This window comes from Stenella coeruleoalba (genome assembly GCF_951394435.1).
Source record: "Stenella coeruleoalba genome assembly, chromosome: 5".
Taxonomy (NCBI): Eukaryota; Metazoa; Chordata; class Mammalia; order Artiodactyla; family Delphinidae; genus Stenella; species Stenella coeruleoalba.
This window is the reverse complement of record NC_137150.1, coordinates 38,476,866-38,493,791: the sequence shown is the minus strand read 5'-3', so window position 1 is coordinate 38,493,791 and position 16,926 is coordinate 38,476,866. Positions and strand designations below refer to the sequence as shown.

General features: G+C 41.0%; 1 protein-coding gene across 13 annotated transcripts in view; it reads left to right on the top strand.

Moving 5' to 3' along the window:
* VEPH1 (ventricular zone expressed PH domain containing 1) overlaps window positions 1-16,926 on the top strand; it is a 713,106-nt gene that overhangs the window by 53,585 nt on the left and 642,595 nt on the right. The window contains exon 1 of one of the 13 annotated variants that reach the window (XM_079923369.1): window positions 5,552-5,769. The exons of the other annotated variants lie outside the window; for them this stretch is intronic. The gene's annotated coding sequence lies outside the window, so the exon portion shown is untranslated. Of the gene's footprint in view, window positions 1-5,551; window positions 5,770-16,926 lie in introns of those variants that run through there. 13 annotated transcript variants of the gene reach the window in all.

The following is a 16,926-nucleotide window of genomic DNA, read 5'->3' as shown; positions in this document are numbered from 1 at the left end:
AGGGTCCCGTGATCCAGGGACAACTTCACCAGGAGAACACACGGCGCACCTCAGGCTTTTGCAATGTCATGCCAGCCTCTGCCACTGCAGGCTTGTCCTGCATTCCAATTATGACTACTGTAACCTGCCCTCTCCCCGGCCTAAGTGAGCAAGAGAGCCCTAATCGCCTGCTGCTTTAGCCTCCTCCTGTCTAGGTGGGGAACAGATGCCTGAGGGTGGCCTACACCCAGAGGTGGGGACAAAACCAAAGCTGAACCCCAGGAGCTGTGCAAACAAAGAAGAGAAAGGGAAATCTCTCCCAGCAGCCTCAGGAGCAGCAGATTAAATCCCCACAATCAACTTGATAAACCCTGCATCTGTGGAATACCTGAATAGACAACAAATGTTCCCAAAATTGAGGCGGTAGACTTTGGGAGCAACTGTAGACTTGGGGTTTGCTTTCTGTGCCTGATTTGTTTCTGGTTTTATGTTTATCTTAGTTTACTTTTTAGTGCTTGTCATCATTGGTGGATTTGTTTATTGGTTTGGTTGCTCACTTCCTTTATTTTATTATTATTTTTAATTTTTTTCCTCTTTTTGTGAGTGTGTATGGGTATGTTTCTTTGTGTGATTTTGTCTGTTTAGGTTTGCTTTTGCCATTTGTCCTAGGGTTCTCTCTGTACGTCTTTTTTTTTTTTTTCAGTTGTTGTTGTTTGTTTTCTTTTTATGAGTGTGTGTGTGTTTCTTTGTCTATTAAATTTTGCTTTTACCATTTGGTTTGGGGTTCTATCTGTTCATTTTTTTTTTCTTCCTTTTCTTCCGACCCATGTGGCTGGCAGGGTCTTGGTGCTCCGGCCAGGTGTCGGGCCTGAGCCTCTGAGGTGGAAGAGCCGAGTCCAGGACATTGGACCACCAGAGACCTCCCAGCCCCACGTAATATCAATCAGTGAGAGCTCTCCCAGAGATCTCCATCTCAACACCAAGACCCAGCTCCACCCAATGGCCAGCAAGCTCCAGTGCTGGACACCCTATGCGAAACAACTAGCAAGACAGGAACAACCTCACCCATTACCAGAGAGGCTGCCTAAAGTCATACCAAGTTCACAGACACCCCAAAACACACCATTGGATACGGCACTGCCCACCAGAAGGACAAGAGTCAGCCCCACCCACCAGGACATAGGCACCAGTTCTCTCCACCAGAAAGCCTACACAAGCCACTGAACCAACCTCATCCACTGGGGGCAGACACCAAAAATAACGGAAACTATGAACCTGCAGCCTGTGAAAAGGAGACTCCAAACACAGTAAGTTAAACAAAATGAGACACAGAGAAATATGCAAACAGATGAAGGAGCAAGGTAAAAACCCACCAGACCAAACAAATGAAGAGGAAATAGGCAGTGTACCAAAAAAAGAATTCAGAGTAATGATAGTAAAGATGATCCAAAATCTCAGAAATAGAATGAATAAACTACATGAAACGTTTAACAAGGACCTAGAAGAAATAAACAGCAAACAAACAATGATGAACAACACAATAAGTAAAATTAAAAATATTCTAAAAGGATTCAATAGCAGAATAACTGAGGCAGAAGAATGGATTAGTGACCTGAAAGATAAAATACTGGAAATAACTGCCACAGAGCAGAATAAAGAAAACAGAATGTAAAGACTTGAGGACAGTCCTAGAGACCTCTGGGACAACATTAAACACACCAACATTTGAATTATAGGGGTCCCAGAAGAAGAAGAGAAAAAGAAAGGGTCTGAGAAAATATTTGAAGAGATTATAGTTGAAAACTTCCCTAACATGGGAAAGGAAATAATCAAGTCCAGGAAGCGCAGAGAGTCCCATACAGGATAAATCCAAGGAGAAACATGCCAAGACACATATAAATCAAACAATCAAAAATTAAAAGCAAAGAAAAACGATTAAAATCAGCAAGGGAAAAGAAACAAATAACATACAAGGGAATCCCAATAAGGTTAACAGCTGATCTTTCAGCAGAAACTCTGCAAGCCAGAAGAGAGTGACAGGACATATTTAAAGTGATGAAAGGGAAAAACCTACAACCAACGTGATCTTTATGATTTCTTTCCTTCTGCTAACTTTGGGGTTTTTTTGTTCTTTCTCTAATTGCTTTAGGTGCAAGGTTAGGTTGTTTATTCGAGATGTTTCCTGTTTCTTAAGGTAGGATTGTATTGCTATAAACTTCCCTCTTAGAACTGCTTTTGCTGCATCCCATAGATTTTGGGTCATCGTGTCTCCATTGTCATTTGTTTCTAGGTATTTTTTAATTTCCTGTTTGATTTCTTCAGTGATCACTTCGTTATTAAGTAGTGTATTGTTTAGCCTCCATGTGTTTGTATTTTTTACAGATCTTTGCCTGTAATTGATACCTAGTCTCATAGCGTTGTGGTCGGAAAAAAATACTTGAAACAATTTCAATTTTCTTAAATTTACCAAGGCTTGACTTGTGACCCAAGATATGATCTATCCTGGAGAATGTTCCATGAGCACTTGAGAAAAATGTCTGTTCTGTTGTTTTTGGATGGAATGTCGTATAAGTATCAATTAAGTCCATCTTGTTTAATGTATCATTTAAAGCTTGTGTTTCCTTATTTATTTTCATTTTGGATGATCTGTCTATTGGTGAAAGTGGGGTGTTAAAGTCCCCTACTATGAATGTGTTACTGTCAATTTCCCCTTTTATGGCTGTTAGTATTTGCCTTATGTATTGAGGTGCTCCTATGTTGGGTGCATAAATATTTACAATTGTTATATCTTCTTCTTGGATCTATCCCTTGATCATTATGTAGTGTCCTTCTTTGTCTCTTCTAATAGTCTTTATTTATTTATTTATTTTTATATTTATTTATTTATGGCTGTGTTGGGTCTTCATTTCTGTGCGAGGGCTTTCTCCTGTTGTGGCAAGCGGGGGCCACTCTTCATCGCGGTGCACGGGCCTCTCATTATCGCGGCCTCTCTTGTTGCGGAGCACAGGCTCCAGACGCGCAGGCTCAGTAGTTGTGGCTCACGGGCCTAATTGCTCCGCGGCATGTGGGATCTTCCCAGACGGGGCTCGAACCCGTGTCCCCTGCATTGGCAGGCAGACTCTCAACCACTGCGCCACCAGGGAAGCCCAATAGTCTTTATTTTAAAGTCTATTTTGTCTGATATGAGAGTTGCTACTCCAGCTTTCTTTTGGTTTCCATTTGCATGAAATACCTTTTTCCATCCCCTTACTTTCAGTCTGTATGTGTCTCTAGGTCTGAAGTGGGTCTCTTGTAGACAACAAATATATGGGTCTTGCTTTTGTATCCATTCAGCCAATCTGTGTCTTTTGGTGGGAGCATTTAGTCCATTTACAGTTAAGGTAATTATTGATATGTATGTTCCTATTCCCATCATCTTAATCGTTTTGGGTTCGTTATTGTAGGTCTTTTCCTTCTCTTGTGCTTCTTGCCTAGAGGAGTTCCTTAGCAGTTGTTGTAAAGCTGGTTTGGTGGTGCTGAACTCTCTCAGCTTTTGCTTGTCTAAAGGTTTTAATTTCTCCATCAAATCTGAATGAGATCCTTGCTGGGTAGAGTAATCTTGGTTGCAGGTTTTTCTCCTTCATCACTTTAAATATGTCCTGCCAGTCCCTTCTGGCTTGCAGAGTTTCTGCTGAAAGATCAGTTGTTAACCTTATGGGGATTCCCTTGTGTGTTATTTGTTGTTTTTCTCTTGCTGCTTTTAATGTTTTCTTTGTATTTAATTTTTGACAGTTTGATTAATATGTGTCTTGGAGTATTTCTCCTTGGATTTATCCTGTATGGGCCTCTCTGTGCTTCCTGCACTTGATTAACTATTTCCTTTCCCATATTAGGGAAGTTTTCAACTATAATCTCTTCAAATATCTTCTCAGTCCCTTTCTTTTTCTCTTCTTCTTCTGGAACCCCTATAATTCAAATGTTGGTGCATTTAATGTTGTCCTAGAGGTCTCTGAGACTGTCCTCAGTTCTTTTCATTATTTTTTCTTTATTCTTCTCTGCAGTAGTTATTTCCACCGTTTTATCTTCCAGGTCACTTATCCGTTCTTCTGCCTCAGTTATTCTGCTATTGATCCCATCTAGAGTATTTTTAATTTCATTTGTGTTGTTCATCATTGTTTGTTTCATCGTTAGTTCTTCTAGGTCCTTGTTAACTGTTTCTTGCATTTTGTCCATTCTATTTGCAAGATTTTGGATCATCTTTACTATCATTATTCTGAATTCTTTCTGAGGTAGACTGCCTATTTCCTCTTCATTTGTTAGGTCTGGTGGGTTTTTATCTTGCTCCTTCATCTGCTGTGTGTTTTTCTGTCTTCTCATTTTGCTTATCTTACTGTGTTTGGGGTCTCCTTTTTGCAGGCTGTAGGCTCGTAGTTCCCGTTGTTTTTGGTGTCTGTCCCCAGTGGCTAATGTTGGTTCAGTGGGTTGTGTAGGCTTCCTGGTGGAGGGGACTAGTGCCTGTGTTCAGGTGGATGAGGCTGGATCTTGTCTTTCTGGTGGGCAGGTCCACGTCTGGTGGTGTGTTTTGGGGTGTCTGTGGACTTATTATGATTTTGGGCAGCCTCTCTACTAATGTGTGGGGTTGTGTTCCTGTCTTGCTAGTTGTTTGGCATAGGCTGTCCAGCACTGTAGCTTGCTGGTCATTGAGTGAAGCTGGGTGCTGGTGTTGAGATGGAGATCTCTGGGAGATTTTTGCTGTTTGATATTATGTGGAGCTGGGAGCTCTCTTGTGGACCAGTGTCCTGAAGTTGGCTCTCCCACCTCAGAGGCACAGCACTGACTCCTGGCTGCAGCACCAAGAGCCTTTCATCCACACGGCTCAGAATAAAAGGGAGAAAAAGTAGAAAGAAAGAATTAGTAGAAGTAGAAAGAAAGAAAGAAAGGAGGGAGGGAGGCAGGAAGGAAGGAGGGGAGGAAGGAAAAGAAAGAAAGAAAGAAGATAAAGTAAAATAAAATAAAGTAAGATAAAATATAATAAAGTTATTAAAATAAAAAAATAATTATTAAAAAAAAATTAAAAAAAAAACCAGATGGATAGAACCCTAGGACAAATGGTGGAAGCAAAGCTATACAGACAATATCTCACACAGAAGCATACACATACACACTCACAAAAAGAGGAAAAGGGGAAAAAAATCATAAATCTTGCTCTCAACGTGCAGCTCCTCAATTTGGGATGATTCGTTTTCTATTCAGATATTCCACAGATGCAGGTACATCAAGTTGATTGTGGAGATTTAATCCGCTGCTCCTGAGGCTGCTGGGAGAGATTTCCTTTCTCATCTTTGTTCTCACAGCTCACAGGGGCTCAGCTTTGGATTTGGCCCCGCCTCTGCGTGTAGGTCGCGGGAGGGCGTCTGTTCTTCGCTCAGACAGGACGAGGTTAAAGGAGCCGCTGATTCGGAGGCCGGGGGTGGGGGTGGGGGTGGGGGTGGGGGTGGGGGGAGGGAGGGGCGCGGAGTGCGGGGCGGGCCTGCGGTGGCAGAGGCCTGCGTGACGTTGCACCAGCCTGAGGCGCTACGTGTGTTCTCCCGGGGAAGTTGTCCCTGTATCCCAGGACCCTGGCAGTGGCGGGCTGCACAGGCTCTCCGGAAGGGGGTTGTGGATAGTAACCTGTGCTCGCACACAGGCTTCTTCGTGGCGGCAGCAGCAGCCTTAGCGTCTCGTGCCTGTCTCTGGGGTCCGTGCTTTTAGCCGCGGCTCGCGCCTGTCTCTGGAGCTCCTTTAAGCAGCGTTCTTAATCCCCTCTCCCAGGTACGTGGGGGGTTGCTTGACTTTTGGGAGGTCTGAGGTCTTCTGCCAGCTTTCAGTAGGTGTTCTGTGTGAGTTGTTCCACGTGTAAATGTGTTTCTGGTTTATCTGTGGGGAGGAAGGTGATCTCCGCGTCTTATTCTTCCGGCATCTTCCTGGAAACCAGGTTTTCTTCATATTGGAAAGAGTGAGTGCTTAAAAAATCCAGCAAGATCAGGCATTTTATAGTAATGGTTGAAAGGGCAGCTGCACCCTAAGTGGTCCATTTTAAGAGATTTTAACGTCTTGGGTGGTAATTCAACCAGCCCCAGGGTACATTTTTTAGACACCTGCTTCAAGTCAATGAAATGCCAATGTTTGTAAACAACTTTATTTGGAGTTTATTTTCATTATTGCGTTATTGATTTTTCCTTCCATACAGAACATGTCAAACGAAGCATTTCATACAAGTTTCAGGTTCTAAAACAAAGTAAGGAATTAAGATTAACACCTTGTATACTATCAATTTATAAACTTGTACGGATTGAAGAAAACCTATTTCCCTAGAACTGCATATCTTAAATCACCAAAATGATACATTCTCTAAAAAACTTTTTGTTATGGATATTGTCAAATAATCCATAATCCATAAGGTCAGAGAGAATAGTATAATGAACCCACATGTGCCCACCACCCACCTTCAACGATTAACAATGCTTGGGCATGACAAACATTTGAAAGTGCCATATAACTGAGAGGTAAGGGAACTCCAGTTAAACTGAGTTGATATATTCTTGTTAAAAAAAATCCAAATAATATAAAAGTGTGTGAAGTACAGACAGAATACCCATATTTCCAATCATTTTAAAAATAAACCTTTTAATAATGATGCTGTTTCAGTCAGGGCTTATAAAGTCACGCAGTGTCATAATTTAATGAGTGATGGATAAAAATTCTGGTCAGATCCTCACTGGGGATGGTTCTGACATATCAGTTACTTAGAAAATGTGATCTTTTCAGAGTAAAGCCCTTTAGCTGCCTTTCTGTTTTAGATCACCATAATTTACTTCTTTCTTGATAGATACGGACTACAAATTTTACAAGTTTTTGTAATGGCTACAGAGAGAAATAAAGACATGCATACATAGCAAAATAAATAACTACAACTGTATTATGGGATGGTTGTATTCTAATGATGCTTTGGGTGAGGGATTACAAGTGTGAGAAAAAGAACGCTCGTTATCTCCTGCTTAGGTTCAAGGACGCCGTACTGGATGAAAGGTGATTCCAGTATTCACATTTAGTGCAGGTTCTGAGCTGTACGTTGAAGGTTATGGCTTGAATTTTTCCCAAATTAGGTACATAGCCATTTCACTGTGCGAGAGAAAATGGAAATTGAGGTCACATTTCAACTTGACATCTACACAACCAAATGGCAGATTTAGCCTTCCAGAAAGCCCTTTCCCATTGTCCCAACGTCCGCTGAAGATTTTGTTTCTTTACCTTAGTCCTTGGGTACACTATGACATTTTATTTTAGATTTTGCAGATGTCTTAAGACCTCTGTATCCTTTTTTTAAAATAAAAGAAGTGGTTGTTTAATGGTTTTTAATCTGATTCCACTAATTAGTTTTAATGCTTTCTAATTAGACTTGATTTGCAATTTTCCAGAAATATTTGATGAGTCATCTTTTGCACCATCCATAATACTTCCAGCGAGTTCTAAAGAGATTTCTTAAAGAAGTATTATTAAAAAATATTATACAAATTAAATTTAGATTCTATAGACACAATATGTTCTAAAGTATTACTGACTGGATTAGTTCAACAATTGGGCCACACAGGATGTTTCATAAAATTTAGACACTAGAATAACATCTTAAGGCAATAGTAATTTGATTTTTTTCCTAAATGTGTTGCCATAGATTTTCCTAAATGTTTTACAAACAGTTATTAAAAGCACATTGAGAATCCAAATTCCCTTTGGGCAAAATGTTTTAGTACTTAACTTTCATTTAGTTCAAAATTACTTATGGTTAGAGTTGCAGAAAAACATCAGAAAATCATAACCAGCTATCACAACACTATGTATTTAAATCAATGCAGTGCAATCTCATCAGAGGCACCTCAAGGTGCCTAATAATAAATAAAAGCAAGTAGTATTATTCTTCCCTATACTACAAAAAGGGGAACATTTTAATTTTAAGTTTATTCTAAACAATTCAAAGTCTTCTCTGAGATGCTAATGAGAAACTTCCAGTGATTGGTGAATTTTTGGAACGGGCTCACTGCCACAGAGAGAACAGGAAGGGTTGGCGAAGGAATTCTTAAAGATTAGGGGATGCGAAGATCTATCTGGAGAAAACATTGATTAAGAAACTTGTTCTAAAGTCCCAGTTCACAATCACAAAAAAAGCTTTGTTTATAAAATGAAAACATTTAGAATTACCTGAATTGGAACTCAGACAATTAAATTTTATATTTTGAAGGATATGCAAATAGGTAATTGACTAACTACTAATGTATTTGGAACTCACTGAAGAGGGAGTGTATGAAATGAGCCAGCTGGTGGATGAAAAGAGCAGAAGAATTATGTTTTATTTCTATTTAATGTTTCATTTTAATTGTGCCTCTAGGTAACAGGCTTATAAATGGAAAGCCTGTCTTTTGTATGGAAGGTAGAATTACTCTTCTAAAAAAATTTAAATTGTAAGACTTGAAAAATACCTTCAAGAGAATAAATTATCAAAGAAGAACACAGAGAGAATTTGCCAGTGCAAAATTATGCTATTTCTGTACCCAAAACTATTTGTATAAAAATGCAAATTAAAGTTAGCATGTGTTTTAGTTGGCTTAAAGCAAAGGTAAGCTTTAAATTTTTCTTTTAAGCTCAATTTTAATAAAAAGATCTTTGGTCTGGATTATAATTAGGCATCTTTCTCTAAACCCATGCATCTTCCTTGCAACCACCATTCTTCCAGGGATAAAAAAATTCTGATGGTGCTAGCTGAACTGGTACAAGGCTGTTGAGCTTGGGTTTATATATCTAACTCATAATGTGCTGCCATGATTCTAGACTGAACACATTACTTCCAAGATTTGTGCCTTGTTTCTGCTCTCAGTGGGTTTAAACTTAATGTGCCACCTGCTTTATTTGGTGCCTTGTTTACCATTACTTCTGAATAAAAAAATTTAAACTACATTGAAAAAGAAAAAAATATATTTTTTAGGACAATTGTCCCTTTTAGGGAGATCAAGGAAACGGCACAGTTCTGGGATCACACAGTTTTGATTTCTTTATACAAAAGAGTGTAACAAAAGAGTGTAAAGGGCAAGTAACATTCCTACTTCCTAACTGGGTTATCAACATTTGAAAGTTATTGCACTGGAATAAAACAAATTTTCTATAGTATTTCAAGGATTGAAGAATACGCAAACTTTTAAAAATTTGCCTGTTTATCTGGGATGGTGTAAAGGAAGCTAAATCATGCAGATGAATGAGGACAAAAAAATGATGTGTATTTTTAAAAACAATGACAAGATGGCCATCTTTGGACAACTGAACCATTTCAATGGGGACCCATCTCTTAAAGTATCCTGTGAGAAAGAGGAAAACTGGGAGGTAAAAGAACTCCAATCAGACTGAGTTGATTTGCATAGCATGGAAATACTAACGCCCTCCCCCGACTCAAAATCCTGCATCATTTGTTTGCACAAGTCTCTCTCCTTTCTTGCCTCTCTTCTCCAATTCCACTGCTGCTGCCTTGGTTCCAGCCTTGTCTTCTCTTTCATGGACTAGAGCTCCCTTGACTTTAATCTCACTTGCTTTCGAATCAACCTCCACTCAGCCATCAGAGTGATATTTTTATCACAAAGGTCCCCTTGGGTCATTTTCAAGTTCAAAATTCTCCAGGGGCTCCTATCTCTTGCCAGAGGGAATCGAAACTCCTTATATGGCCTATTGAACACTTTCTGACCTGGCCCATGACCATCTGCCCAGCATCATTACTGCCATGCTCCTCAAGCAATACAGGACTACTTGGAACCCCCTACCCTTGAGCCTTTGCATGCATTCTTTCTCTTCTCTCTTCTGGTTTGCCCTTTCTACCCTTCTTCTCATGCTTAGCATCTGTTTGTTCTTCAAGCATTTCTTTTTCCTGAAATGCTAAACTGACCCCTTTCTGCTCCCACAAGTTCAGGTCTCTGTTTCTGCTCCCATGGTACCGAGTGCCCTCTCTGTAGTTAAGCAGGATGTTATGTTGTAATGTTTTGCATGTCTATTTCTCCAATAAGCCATAAACTGATCAAGGTCAGGGAGGACATCATTCCCTCTGGGGATTTACAACCCACAACGCACAATTCCTGAACACTGCTGCCCAATAAATCTTTGTTGAGTGAATGAATATGTGAATAAATTGTATGAATGGAACCAGATAAAACAGAGCGCCTGAAAATGCCACATATCATTGAGAATTCACTGACCTGGTGATTTTCGGTATTTAGAATTCAGATTTTGACCTTAACTCCCACGAAAGAAAATCTAGCAGGTATTAAGAGCAGTTGTTTTCCAAAGGAACTTAATGGCTTAGATTTTGGAGAATCATGAAGGGGTAAAACCATGAACACTATTTGCTACTATAGAAAAGACTACAAATATATTAAAAAACCCCACAAAAACAACATTCACTGTGCTTACCCTTTCCCGTAGACAAAATAAAATAATGACGGAAAGCTCAGAGTACTATTTACAGATGTCTTAAAGACTTAGGGCTGCATATCAAGGCTGATACTGGAAACATCTTGTTTTGGTGACACATCAGGTGTCACAAAAGTCACATCAGGTGACTTCAGAAGGAGGCCCACTGGGGAGACCTCAGAGTGTCTGGAAGGACTGGAGGCTAGAAATGGAGCAATGCTGGATCCATGAAAGATGGGACAGATACCAATCCAAAGTGGAATCATATGGCAGCAAAAGTATAACAAGGCTGCAGGAGAAACCAAACAGTGCTCTGCAGTTCTAAAGTTCTTTTCATCCTAAGAGCTCAGAGTGCTTTGCTCTAGCTTTCTTTGAGCGAGAAGCCTTGGGTCTAAGGCGGGGAGACTAATCTGTGAGCAGAAATTCTCAAGGGCTGTGAGTTATATTTTATGATCTGGCAGTCGTCCTAATTATGAGCTCCAATAAGTCGCCAGAATGTTTTTTTCTAACCTGTGTGACGTTAACTATCACTTTATTTGCTCAAGTTGAGAAGGGGATGTTTACCCCCTTCCTAAGCATGTTTTGGGCTTCGATTTAGAGTAAGACCCCATTGTAGGTAAATTTACAACCAGATTTTTGCCTTTCAACATGGAGTAACTGTTTCACACCCTTTTAGTTAAGAATGACTGATAAAAATGGCACCTTGTGTTGAGGAAGTGGTAGCAAGCTCATACAGAATAATTTATTTAAAATCAGATGTCAAGTTCCTTACTCTAGCACTCTGTACAATACTGGTTGAATCAGAGAGCCATATCTGTTGACTGCCTATGTGTTGGATACTGGGGTAGGCCATGTACTAAATTTCCAAGTCAAATGAAACAAAATCTCCATCTTCAAAGAGCTTAGTTTAATGGAAGAGAAGCAGAGTAGGTCACCATTTATGAGACATTATGGTAGGTACACTGAACAAGCATGTAGGAAGTATTGTGGAGACTCACTAAGAAATGGAGCCCAAACCAGATGTGTGTGTTTGTGACAGTTTCTTGGAATTGAGTTTTGAAAAACAAGGAGGAATTACTATTCTTGGTAGAGGGCAGCATGTATGAAGGATATTGGCTTGAAAACACATTGCTTTATACAGTTCATGTGTTGAAAGGGAAGAGAGCATGGCATGGAGGGGGAGTGGTGGGAGATGAGTGATGAACAACAGGTGATATCACAGAGGGCTTGGGTGTTAGGCTAAGGAATTTTGACTTTCTCTGGAAACTCATGGACCCACTTAGGGTTTTAAGCAGGGGAAGGACAGGATCATATTTACATTTTATTAAGATTCCATTGGAAGAATTGGGGAAGCCAGCTTGTAGAGTGGAATCAGAGGTAGAGAGACAGGGAAGACGTTCTTACAGCCATCCTGGGGAGACATTGGTGAGGTCCAGTCCTGAGGCAGGATATGTGGGGTGGTTATGAGAGAGGACTTGGTGACAGGTGTGTGTGTAGATGGATGTATTTGCACGCATGTGCACTCACACAACAGGGAAGATGTCAATTTGGCTTAATAAATTATTGCCAACTTTTGAAATGTCTGGTTAAAGGGAAGCATTGTCACACATTTCTTCAAAATCTGCTTTCAGTTATAATCTTCAATAATACAACTTACCTGACTCATTGTATGATAACTTTCCTCATTGATACCTCAGTTCATATCATATTCACTCAGATGATGCCAAATCTTGCTTTACAGACAGAACCATGAGCCACCAACAGGCAAGATGATATACCAATGGCACTTAAGTGGCAGAGCCAGAGTAGTATTCCTTGATTCTGAGCCTAGAGTTTGGTTCACCAAACACACGTCCTCTAGGGTAAAGCTGGTATATCTGCTCTTTCCTGGGGCGTGAAGGTTGCATTTGGCTCTCTTATCCCTTTGACAGAGATTTTACAACTGGTATCCCTGGAAAGATTTCCTTAGTAGTCCAAAGAAAGTACTCTGTGGGTAGAGCTGAGGCTTCTTACTTTGGCCTGGGAAATTCTATCTGGTCCTGACTGATAGCTGCAAAGAGAAAGAAGAGGTTTGCTAGTGATTCTGTGACCTGGCTGAATGGTGTAAGTTTAATTCCTGGGTTGCTTGTCCTTATCCTGGGCCCCTGTCTGTTTATAAAGTTATACCTTATTGCTAGGAGAGGCTTTTTATGCCTTTTTGGTTTATTTTTGAGTTTCAACTGGGTGAAATCCTTACACAAACCTCTGAGATTCAGAGAGGTTCTGGTTCTTGCCATAGTAAGTAGTGGAGGGTTGCAGGACTTTCCCACAACACCTCCCAACAGGTGTTCAGAGACTGGGTAGCCATTAGCTGGTGCCTGGATGGGGGCTGAGCCAGAAAATCTTCCAGCCCTAGGACAGTGATTGGTGAGTGTGTGTGTGTGAGAAGATCCTTAATTCCCAGGGACTGTATAGAAATCTGGGATGTACGTGCAGTTTGAAAAACAAATTTGTAAAAAATATTTTTGTAAAAACAATGGAAAATAAATCAGGTGTGTTTTTTTTTTTAATGAATTTATTTATTTATTTATTTTTGGCTGCATTATGTCTTCGTTGCTGCGCGCGGGCTTTCTCTAGTTGCAGCGAGCAGGGGCTACTCTTCGTTGGGGTGCGCGGGGTTCTCATAGCTGTGGCTTCTCTTGTTGCAGAGCACAGGCTCTAGGCGTGCAGGCTCAGTACTTGTGGCACGTGGGCTCAGTAGTTGTGGCTCACAGGCTCTAGAGCACAGGCTCAGTAGCTGTGGCGCACGGGCTTAGTTGCTTTGCAGCATGTGGGATCTTCCCGGACCAGGGCTCAAACCTGTGTCGCCTGCACTGGCAGGCGGATTCTTAATCACTGAGCCACCAGGGAAGCCCTAAGTCAGAAGAGTTTTGATTAGGAGGGTTCGAGGTGCTCATGCCCTTCCCCAGGAGGAGGGGCAACACAATTTTTTTTTTTAAGTGTAAAGTTTAAAGCGTAATGGCTTTAGAATTTCCTCCAGGCCCAGCTCTCCCAATTTTTCTCACTGTCTTTCCTGCTGTCATCTTCAGCAGCAGCCCTTTCTGATGGAATGCTTTTACTAGAGGACTGGAACCATAAAGCCAACGCTGGCCAAGCCTGTCTTTCCATAGGCCAGGGAGACTGCAGCCTGTTGCTTGAGGTTCTGCCAGTGACTCCAGCCCTTTAAACCGTGGCCCTCTGGATGCAAAGTCGACCAGGCAACAGTGATGCTGGCTTCACAGTATAATGGGTGTTCTGTTTTTTTTTCCTCCTTTGTTTGCAAAGTCAACTAGGCAACAGTTATGCTGGCTCTCCAGTGTGATCAGTGTTTTGTTTTTTCCATCTCAAACAGACAGAGCATAGAAAATGCCACTTGAAAAGAATGGAAAAAACTGTCTGTGGATTTTAATATGGTCTTCAGATTAGAGAGTTCTGGAATGGAATTCTGAAGACTGAGCTCAGAACATAAGCCTTCAGCAGTGATATAAGTGGGATGATATATATAGTTGGATCAACAATCTAAAAACTTTTTATAGTTATGTATTTATTTAAATAAAAGACAGCTGTTATATACATACCTGTGAACAGCTATTAAGGCTTAGAATGAGACAATGATTTTTTTAAAAAGGAGTTCTCTTAAAGAAAAATAGTCTTTAAAATAAAAATGATATTCTAGGTGGTGCCCAGTTGTGGAGGACTTTGTGATGTGTCCCTGGCACACTTCTTCTTCCATCCTGGCACAGCCATACTGACTGGGTGGGCTAAGAAATGATCCTGAATGGCTTAAACCATAGGTGGAGTTCTAACCCCTTGCCACAGTGATTGGTTTAGGCATGGGCACATGACCTAAGATGGTCCAATCAGAGTGAAGCTCAGGAATTTTCCTCAACAGTTGAAGGAAACAATGCTCTCGTTCCTTCCATACAGTCTTGTGTGTGGAAGGGAGGGCTTTGCAGGGAGGTAGGCAGCCCTTTTTCTCCCTCCACAGGAAAGCTGTCCTCAGGATGAAGTAGACGCATCAAGGAGGGCAGAGCCTGGAGAACGGCAGAGAAAGGGAGCCAGAGCCCCACTCAGACACTAGCCTTGGAATTTTCAGCTACCTGAGTCCACATATTCTCTTTGTTGTGCTGTTTTCTGCTGCTTGCAGCTGACAGTGTCCTAATAGAGCAGATGTAGTAAAGTGAGGAAGGCAGGACACCAGTGTCTGAAGTTTAGGAAACTCAGGCTTAGAGAGCAGAGTCCAGACTCCTCACCCTGCAGTCAGATCTGTATTAATAAAAATGATAAAAATAGTGAGAGTAGCTAGCATTCACTGAGGACTTACCATGTGCCAGGCACCGTTCTTAGCACTTTACATAGGTTCCCTCACTGAAACCTCACAACAACCCTATGACAATGGGAAACAGAACACCTGGATTTTTGTCCCATCTTGCCACTTACTGGCTGATGACTTTGCACTCATCATCTAGTTTCTTAGTGTGTTACTTATCTGCCTCAGAGGCATGTGAGTGCTGAATGAGCTAATGCGATCTAAGCACCTTAGTGTGTTGCCTAAAAAAGTTTACCTCTCATAACCTATCACTCTCCTCTGAAAATTCTCTGTTCTAGGGCATCTAACCAAACAGGTATGTAGATATAAACATATGCAGTACTATATCTTACGTGAGAAGCCCTCTTTTCTCCTCTCTGCTCGTCTACTTTCTCCCCTTGTTTCAAAGCTTAGTTCATGACACAGCTTTTCTGGAAGCTCTCCCACCACTCACTTGCTAATACTGTCTTCCTTGCATGGATTGATTGCCTGGAGCCTTTGTTGTCTGTCCCATCCATTGGCCCTCATCACGTACCATCTTAGTTGCTATTTAATTCTTGATGTCCTGTTTTCTCACAAGATTGTAAATTAATAAAGGACAGTGACCTTGTACTCTAGCTTGTAACTTATCACTCACTCGGTGCCATGATAACTCAATGACTTAGAGAAAATCCTTTTTGCCTTGAGTCAACCAAGTGCACACCTGCTTAGAAGAGATGTAGAGAAGAAAAGTCATTTTTTGTCAAAACTAGTTGTTTTCTGTTTTTGTTGAATTTAGCTACCTGTGTACATGGCTCTTACCCATTTAACCTTTGGCTTACGTTCCCCTCCTTCATCATTCCCCAGATAATACAAATAAACAAATAAAAATCAAATAGTAACAACAGCCAGAAAAAAAAGAAAAAACTCCCCACACAAGCTAGAAGTAGCTAGGGATTCACGATGACAGGAAGGATGCTAGTGAGTGGGTATAGTGGGAACTGCCCAGAGCTGACTTTTCTTCAGGTATCAAGGTTTGGGGTGAGAGTGAAGATGTGGGCAGCCTGTGGGAGGAAAAGAGAGGAAATCTTCTGGAGTGTCTGTGGACATAACCGTCTTCTTCCTCAGTGCATTCCAGGCTAGTGGTTAAGGGCTACTGCTAGAGAGAGGCTCAGATCCTGAACACACATTTTATAAGGTTCTCTGAGTCTCTTTGAGTTCAGAGTATGTGCTGGATAAACCCAGGATGGTGTTATTTAATCCAGATGGGCACCAGACCTTCTTGTTTTACTCTCTTAAATGCCATTAACATTTATTGAAGCTCAGTAGTTTTTCCATGCCTGTTAAGGGAACCGTAATACATGATGCCTATGTTGTCATTTCAATTAACTTTAAAACTTGAATACCCCAAACCATTGCTTTTCATAAGTATTTTGCTGGTTTCTTTGTTTTCATGAGACTTGTTGACATTGTACTCAGGATGACTCATTTTCAAAACACAGAGTGGTGGAGACTGTGGACGTGCCAGTAAAGTAGAAACCAGGGCTTTGCCCTTTTCAAGCTAAGGGGGAGATGAGGCTGTCTTAAATAATAGATAATAATAAAAATATTCCTCATGTGTATATAGTGCTTTATAGGTTTCAAAACACTTGCACATTTTTTAGGTCTGCCTTGACATGAAGTCAAATAGCAGACAATCATTATGGGTGATCAGTATGATGAAGGTGCGATACTCTAAGCAGGACAGGAGGGAATGTGTGTGACCTAAGCTTTCAGCTGGACAAGTGTAGAGCTCACGTCATTTTTCAGTTAGGACACACGTACGTTGTCTAATTGCAGGAAAGGGAAACAGAAGCCACCCCCTGGGTTGGGTACGATCTGGGATTAATGGATGCTCAGTGGGCAGCTGCATCTCAGCACCTTTGGCTTTAGGGCAGGCTCAGGGGTGAGGGAGCTCTGTTTTCTTATATCACTGTTATTAACTGCCTGATAAGTAGTAAAAAGTTGGTAAAAACATATTCTAAATTATGGAGGAAGTAACTCAGATTTTATGTCATATCCTTGGATGGTGAACTGACAAGCCTGGTTCACCAGAACAATGCTCCGTGCAGGGTCCAGATGCAGGCAAGTACCACGAATAACAACTACCATATGTATGGATAAAGAAGACATGGTATATA